Here is an 8301-nt window from a genome sequence, read left to right as displayed (position 1 = left end):
CGGGAGGGAGCAGGGAGAAGTGAGGGAGTGCCAAGCTCAGTGCAGTCAGGCTGCGAGATGGAAGCATGTGCATGCTGTGTTGTGCTAGAGGAGGAGGTCCTGCAGTATCCTTGTGTGTCCCACTTCCCCTTGTTGGCAGCTGGCAAGGACTGGCTTAATTTAGCAAGATAAGGAAGGCCTTAAGCACTTGGTTAGATAATTTGAACGAGGAACTTGTTGAATCAGAAAGAACCTTAAGACCCAGACTGGCTAAACATACATTTGCCCATCATATGGTGCAGAGCACCCCACAGCTTGTGGTTTCTTGGTGTTTCCCTGAAGTGTCACTGATACAAACAGCAGCACCTTCTTGGGGCAAGTGACTGTGAGCAGTGGAGGATGACTTCCGTGAAAACTTATGCTTGGGGAACATGTAAGCCAGTGCTGCCATTCTCGTCTTCTCTCTCCACTGCTATCACACGAATGGTACAAATACTTAATGCTGCCATGTGGTGGGACTAGCTGAGCTGATCCAGCTTAAAACTAACCCAGCCAAAAGGCTGCTCTTAACCCAGAGGACAGAGGAGTTCTCACCTCAATGTAACTTGTCCCTGAATGTGTATACCAGCATGAACGAAGAGGGAGAATTGGGTGGCCAGCAGGAGACATGAAAGCAGTGCCAGCTTTGGATGCATGCAAGTGAAGCTATATCCTCAAGCAAGACTCCCTGCAGAAAGAGAGTGAAAGACAGAAAGGGAACTGCATAAGGAAGCTGCCTTTATTTTCAGAACTTAAGCTATTTGGTAAGGAAGCTTGAAAGGTGTGCTGTGACAGTGTACCAGCCTGGGAGACTCAGTGCCTCCAAGGAAGACCCTTATTTTTTGTGGAAGTTGCCTCATTGATGGATGTTTTTCATTGCATGGGAATGTGTTGGAGCACTGGACCACAGGGAGTCCTTTCCTGAAACTTGGTGACTGCTACTGGTTGGTAGGAATCCATTTTCCTCTATAGGAGAGGTTGGGAGGAGTCTTTAATCATGATCCCTTTATCAGTGGCATCAGTAAAAGGCCAGTATTTCTGTGAACTTTGTGTTTAACGGGAAAATGGATGCTTTGAAGCAAGTGCATATGTGTACCAGATCATTTGAGGGGAGGGGGGGGGTTGCATTTGAATCTGCTGCCTTGTGAACTGGGGAACAGGGTGGGGAAAGATGCATGTTGGAAAGTACTTCTTATGTGCTTTCTTGTCATCTAGAGGTTTGCTGACAAGTGTTCCAGTTGGTTATGGGGCAGTACAGAGGAGTTGCACTTGAGTCTCCAGCTGTGAACACACCAGTGAGAGGCATCTGAAAAAAAAGGAGGGGAAATTGAAAACAGAGCTAATGTAAGCAAAGTATGTTGGTGCAGGGTTGAAATTAATCACAGGCAGTCAGAATCTCAGGCTCTGTAATGGTGTATCCTGTGAAACTGGACTAATTAACTCCTCCTTGAGAATGTCTTTGATGCCTTAAAGGAGATAGACTCCATAATCTGTAGTCATTTTACCAGTTCTTAAAACATTCAGAACTATGTAGACTGTTTTTATTATGAGAGGCACATTTATGTGGATGTAGTTATGGCTGTTAGCAATTCCATTAATGTGATCTTCAGAATTTCATAAATCACTCTGAACTGGTTTGGCTGATGCTTGAATTTCATGACTTGTTCTGAAGAGATTGTCTCACTGTGCTGATTTATACAAATAGTCCCAGAGCTGGTGAAGCCTCCATCTTGTGCATGACAAATTTAAGCTACCTGAGTTGTAATAAACCTTAAACACAATTGGAAGTAAATTATTAGTTTCCATTTTGTTTGCTTTAATCTATAGTTTAAAATGACTGTGCAGCTGATATAAATAAAAAAATGCAAAATGTGGCCTTGATTCTGCAAGGTAAGTAGAGAAATGCTTATTGCTGAGCTGGTAGATACTTGCAGGATGGAGGCTGGACCTTTGTGCTATCTAATTTTCTGTTGCTCCGTTCTTACCTGGCCCTTTGGAGTGTGAAGGTGATATTTTGAATGTTTCACTTGCACTGATTACCGAGCCAGACAAGCTTGCAAAGAGTTGCTGGCTTGTGTTGAATCTCTAGCATAATGCTTAACCTATCTTTACTTTCTCAGAGTTTTGATTGGCATTATCTACTGTAGCATTTATTAAAGTCAATGTGAAAATTTAAACCTTGGGGAGTGGCGTAGACTTACCTTCACCAAGCAACAACTGTGTTTTGTGAGTGTGTTCTTGCATCGAATGAAGCCCACGTTCCTGTGAAGTAATAAAATTGAGTTTTACCATAAACCCTATTTTCTTTCAGCGGTTTGGTTTCATTTTAATTTTAAAAGCAACTGATGTGATGGTTGAGGGAATGTTCGTAGCAGCTTGTTTTGAGATCTATGTTATTAGGAGAGGCCTCTCCAGTTGATTAGTTCAATAACTCTGAACTGTACGCTAATGATGCTCTCTGTTCCGTAGCACCGCAGTGATATAACTTACTGTGGTTTGAGCTCTGACAACACACAAGATTGGAGATGTCACGTATTGCATAAATAAGGGTGGAAATCTTGTGTTAGACACTTTCTACTAAGGTGGCATTTAAAAAACACAGATCTGTCAACAGAACAGGTAGGACGTAAATTGCTTTTCTAGCTCAAACTAAATTAATGCCCTTCTTGTATTGCTTGTTGATTTAGCTATGTAACTATAGAGTTAAATCTTGTCTTTGAGTTTTACAAAGCCATACAGCTTGTGAATTTGTGATAATGGGGGGAATGAAGGCTTAGCAAATGTCTCTTTAAGCTATTAATCATGAGACTGGCAACATCATTGTCTTTATTACATTCATAATTTAAAAATCCTATCATGGAGGAGGAAACATGGATGCTTGTTAAATATATTCTTTCAGTGCAAAGTGCTAAGAAATCAGATCGTTAAAGTACAGAATCATAAGAGACACTAGAGCCTTGCCAGGAACAATAATTACTATTTATATGTATAAGAGATGAGTCTCGTTTGCTTGTGCCTCAGCTTAATGGATTTTATGAGTAACCAACTAGAAGGATTTGAGGATTGAATTTCGTTTTCAGAGCATGTAATATTACAAACTATAGAGCTAAAAACTGTTGCAAACTGAGCGAAATATCTTGAGAAATCAACTGGTTTGTCGTCTCTCAACACAAGTAAGCAGAACATGTGCAAAGCAGCTCCTGCTCCTGCCTGAAATTCTGATGAATTCTTATTCTTAATTTTTGTGTTTGATTTCAGCTTTTCTGGTAACTCCTCTCCCCTAACGCAGCACTTTCTTGAGGTTGCAGACCTTACCTAATGCTTAGGTTACCTGGGGCTCTTTATGGGCAACTTTGGGAAGTGGCCGAGAGGAGAAGGGATCAAAAATCTGTTTGACTGCCTTGTGATAAATGTGTCGTGGGAGGAAGGGCAGGAGAGAAACTGAGCTTTAAATAAGATGTATTTAACTGGATAATGTGGGTCAGGTCATGTTTATGGTACGTGAGCTTGATACAGACAAGGAGCCATCTTGTTTATGAAAACCTTTGGGATGAGTGGGAGAGAAATGTGGGGAAGAGATGCCTTCTGCAGGGACGATTGCTTTGCTGTGCACATAGGGATGCTATGTCTCGCTTCAAGCCCATGCATTTTAGATCAACTTAATGCAGGCAGCAACTGCAGCAAAGGATGAAACTCCCTCCGCAGCATTCAGCTGAACATCACGTTTGTTTAGGACAGTTGTGGCTTGACAGTTTATCCTCAGCATCTCTGACAGCTCCAGCCTATTGAAAAGCAGACAAGCGTGCTTCTGCTCCACTGCAAACACCAGGGCTGCCCGAAGGCTCTTACAGATTAAGTCGATTCCAGCTCACCTTTCAGTTCCTGGCTGCTTTGGGGTTTCAGGGTTGAGGTTTTTTGTTTTTAAGGAAGTCTGAGGTACAGAGAAGTTCTAAGGTGTATCTTCAATACGTATGTTCCCTTCTCATTCAGGAAACTTGTCTTTGGAGATCTGCTTTCAGCTTTGCATACTGAAATCCTTCTGTTTCTTACGTACAAGGCGGCAGTCTTTAAATGCTGCTGTTAATGGGCAGAAAGAGACTTCAGGGCTTAATTTTTGGCAGAGTTTTGTTTTGTCCTCTGGTGGATCACACTTCATATGAATGGTTTTTTCCTTTAGAACATAAATATAGCTAAAAGATGCTGAAAAACTTTAGGCTAGTGAAATGCAATGCCTTAAATTTATGTCTACTTAGGATTCTTGTAGACACTTGATTGTCCCCAGATAGGATGCCTAGTCTTTAGAAGGAACTGGGATGTGCGTTGAGAGGATCAGTGCTGTTTAGAAAACAGGGAGTGTACAGGTTCAGTTCCCAAAATCACTATTTGATCATTTTACCACAACATACATTAGAAACTGAACAGTTAGGTCCTGGTGAAGTTCTTGGCAGGGCTGTAGCTCGTGGCCTTTTGTGTGGCTGTGGGGGTACCCTGGTGCAGCCGGAGTCAGACGGTTCTTCCCGGAGTATTTTTTGACCACCAGATGTCACGCAAGGACCATTGGAACGGCGTCTGCTGCTGCGCACTCAGCTCCCTGCTCATGGATTGACCAAGCCATCATGTCTTCTGGTTGCGTGTCGCCTGCCACGTTGGTTGTTGTCTTCTCACACGTTTCTCAGCAAAGTCTGCGCCGCACTTGCAAAAAGAATGTGTATGTTAAACCAAACGCCCTGCCCCCCCCGCTTCTGCCCGGCATCAAATCCACTGAAAATCCCTCTGTATCAAACATGTAAGTGTTTGGCTCCGGCACGATTACTCCGGAGTCCCATCAATTTTACAAATTGGCCGAAACATTTTTTGGTAGAGAAGTCTTGCATACCAGAAGTCTTGAGTCTGATCAAACTGCTGCCCTACTATAGATCATGACTGTTATTTTTATAACTCTGTATTACCATGGCAAATGCTGAGGGGGGGAGAAACCACATCAGTAGCAACTTCTGTCTGATTTGTGGTCGTATGCTTATAACTTGACATGGTTTTGCAAATAACTAAACAAAACCAGGAATTCGTTTAGGGGGAAAAAAAAAACCAAAACTCAAAAAAACTGCTGCATCAAATATCTTGTGTGGAGAGTCTGACTTGCTCACAATTTGGATCTTTTAATGGAAAATGGTTCAGTTTTTTTTTGGTTGCCCTCTGTTAGGCAGTTGGGCTGTGCTGTGGCTGTCAGCCACTGCCGAACGCTGTGACAGCCTCTGGGCCATGAATTTTTTGGAATTTTTATTTAATTGCTAGTGTCTGCTCAGGCTTTATCCTTAATTTAGTAACATTCAGTGCTGCTTTTTCTCTGTAATACCTTTATAAATTCCCATATAATCTGATCTCTAATTTTAAAGCCATCTGTCATTTTTGAGCTGTATATTTTCCAGCTTTAAATGTCTTGTTGAAGGAAAATTTAAATTCAAGGCCTACTGAAAATGCATTTTTCTTTAAATTATTCATCAGTTAAAATGTCTTTGAACTTGTGCTTGTGTAGCTGGGGGCAGATGGTGGGATGGGATAGGTGGTTAGTGCTTGCACCCATGCCATATACAGGCACTGCTCGGCTTGGCTGCCGAGCCCCACGGCAGCAGTTGGGAGCTTGCTGCATCGACACCCCACGCTGGGACCAACCTTCAGAGGTGTCCCATGTCTGTCACATGCCGTCCTGTTCACTAGGTGGCATTGCTTCCTAGTCTAAAAGCTTCTAAATAACTTCATTAATTATGCTAATCCATGCGGTGGACAGAAAGTGAACTGCACTGCGATAGCTTTGCCCTTGTATCCTTTTTATTCCGTCTACTTTGCGGATGGGATTTCTTGGGTTGACAGACCTGCAGCATCCTCATCCCAGTTGGTGAAGTTCTGGGTCTAGGGAAGGCTTTGGCTTGGAAAACTTCAAAGAGCCCATTGGGAAAATGTGGCACATACTGACCTTGCTGTTGGTAGCTAGCTCCGTGGTCCCAAATCCATCGAAGTCATTGCCCTCCTCAAGTTATTAACCTGGTTTATCATCTTTACTAAAAAATGTTAAAGTAACGTACTTGCTGTGTGGGGTAGCTGGAGTGGGGTTGGTGAAGTCTTGCCTGTCCTAGAGCGGGAGCTAAGTGTGTCGACGTGGGGATCCTTTTCAACATCTGACCAACCACGGAGGCAGTAGGAGAGCAAGGTGCTCTGGACAGGAGTGAGCTACTGCCCATCACTTGGGTGTTTTGATGGAAATCTGTTCGTTTCCCAAGTAGCCCTGTTATTTTACATTCTTCTGCCCTTCCCCGCCTTCCTCCCTCCCTCCTCGTCTTCCTCCTCTTAGCACTAATGATCAGATCGGTCAATTAAGGGCTGAAACATGGTGGGTTTAAGATGCCTGTCTGTTGCCAATGGGAATTAATTGGAGCCTTTGGTAGGCTTTAAAATGAGAAGAGGTATTTTGGCTTTACAGGCTCATTTTAGTACCAGGAATACTTGGCTTGTCTGTGGGACACATCAAGAAGGAAGACAGCAAGGTCTCTGTAAGGTGTAGCTCTCGCCTCCGTAGGTGCCAGGCCCTGGGTGTGTGAAGTCGCAGGAACCTGCCAGGCTGAGAACTGCCGAACCCGCTGGAGGCGACTGATGCAAAACGTGGCTGAGAGCAGGGTGCTGTCCTCCGAGGAAGGTGGAAGTGCCACTTCCCAGCCGCTCTGTAAGTACCTTCCAGCCCTAAATTTCAAGAGTACTTCTCAGCTTGCAATATTGATGCTCTCTTCTCTTTGCAAACTATGGAGGCGTAACATCTGAGTTTAGAGCTCCTGATGCAGCTCAGTCCTGAGCTGGGCAGGGCAGTCGTGTCTCACCTGATGCGGGAGCCACACTGGGCTCAAGCATACCCTCGCTTTGCTCTGATGAAAAGACAAGACAAAGTAGTTTTTGAACATGACTCTTCATGAACGAGCAAGATAAAAATAAACGTAAATTGAAGATCCTGTTTCTCATGTGTATTTTATTAAAAACTACAGAGTTGTTCATTCTTGCTGTGTAGTATAATTGCTAAAACATGATTTGCAACCAAATATAACTGCTTGCATTAAATATGGCAATATCCCCCCTTACTAGAGAGGATGATATGGGAAAGGAATGCTCATTTAAACATTACATAGTTCAATTTTTGTATTAAAAACCTTAGCTTTTTCACTTTTAAAAAAGTGAACGTAACCTTTAGATGTTTTTTAATGTTAATTTTATTGAACTGCACTTGGATGAAGAATGGTATGCAATTAAAATAAACAATATACTTTTAAAACTGGTTAAATACAGAAATGAAGCTTGTCAAACCAAGTTTTGCATTTCTAACTGATTGAGTAAAAGGTAATGACTGTGACAGACTCTGGTCACAACAGGACAAGGATGCCTTTCATCAGGTGTCCAGGGCCTCTGTAGCCATGGAGAGGATTTCCGAAAATCACTTAGGAGAGACCAAGGACTTAAATTTACTGGTTTAGTACCCACAGCTTTTTGAAATGGTTCGTGTGGCTTTTTTTCCTCTGAAATGCTAGAATTTGTAGCTCTCATCCTTCCATAGTGGACTCAAATTTGCTGGTTGAGCGAGGACGGGAAGCCTCCCTGGTTTCCCAGTTCTTTCTGAGCTGGGCTGGGTGAAGATTCCCTTGCCCTACACTTGGTAGCTGGACTGGAAACTGGTGGCATTACGAGATGAGCTTTCTGTGTGACAAAACATGCAGATATTTACACTGAAGTGTATAAATTCATCCTTTGTTCCAGTCTAAAGACTGACATGATGTTTTAGTGTGGGACACAATGCGCTTAAGTAACCAAAGTGTTAGCTATGTTCTAAAGTTAACGATGCTGCTTTCTGGTTTTGTAACCCGTTAAAAATCCCACATCCCTGAAACCGTGACAACTGAGGACCGAAGGCAGCATTTCTCTATTTATTTAGGTAATAGATTACACTTAAGTTTTTGCCTTGTTGCATGCCGTTGCGTTCAACTTTAGAAACAGGTTATTTTTTAAAAATGACATGTGAATGTTTGACTCAAATCACCTGAAGTTAGCATTTTTTTTAAATCTAGTTCTCAGTGACCTGAGAGAAGACAGTGAAGGCTGCAAGTTGGTTGCTGTTGTGCTATTCATGGCCTGGTTCCCGAGACCTCCTCGTTTCTCTCCTGCCCTCAGCTGAAGGTTTAAACATTTGCTGGCTGAAGCTCTGTGTCGACTAGAGAGCCAATGTCTTGTGGCAGTCCTAGAGTGCAGGAA

Source organism: Fulmarus glacialis, unplaced genomic scaffold, assembly GCF_000690835.1.
Source record: "Fulmarus glacialis isolate BGI_N327 unplaced genomic scaffold, ASM69083v1 scaffold22001, whole genome shotgun sequence".
In the NCBI taxonomy this organism is placed as follows: domain Eukaryota; kingdom Metazoa; phylum Chordata; class Aves; order Procellariiformes; family Procellariidae; genus Fulmarus; species Fulmarus glacialis.
Note: the sequence above shows the minus strand (reverse complement) of the source record.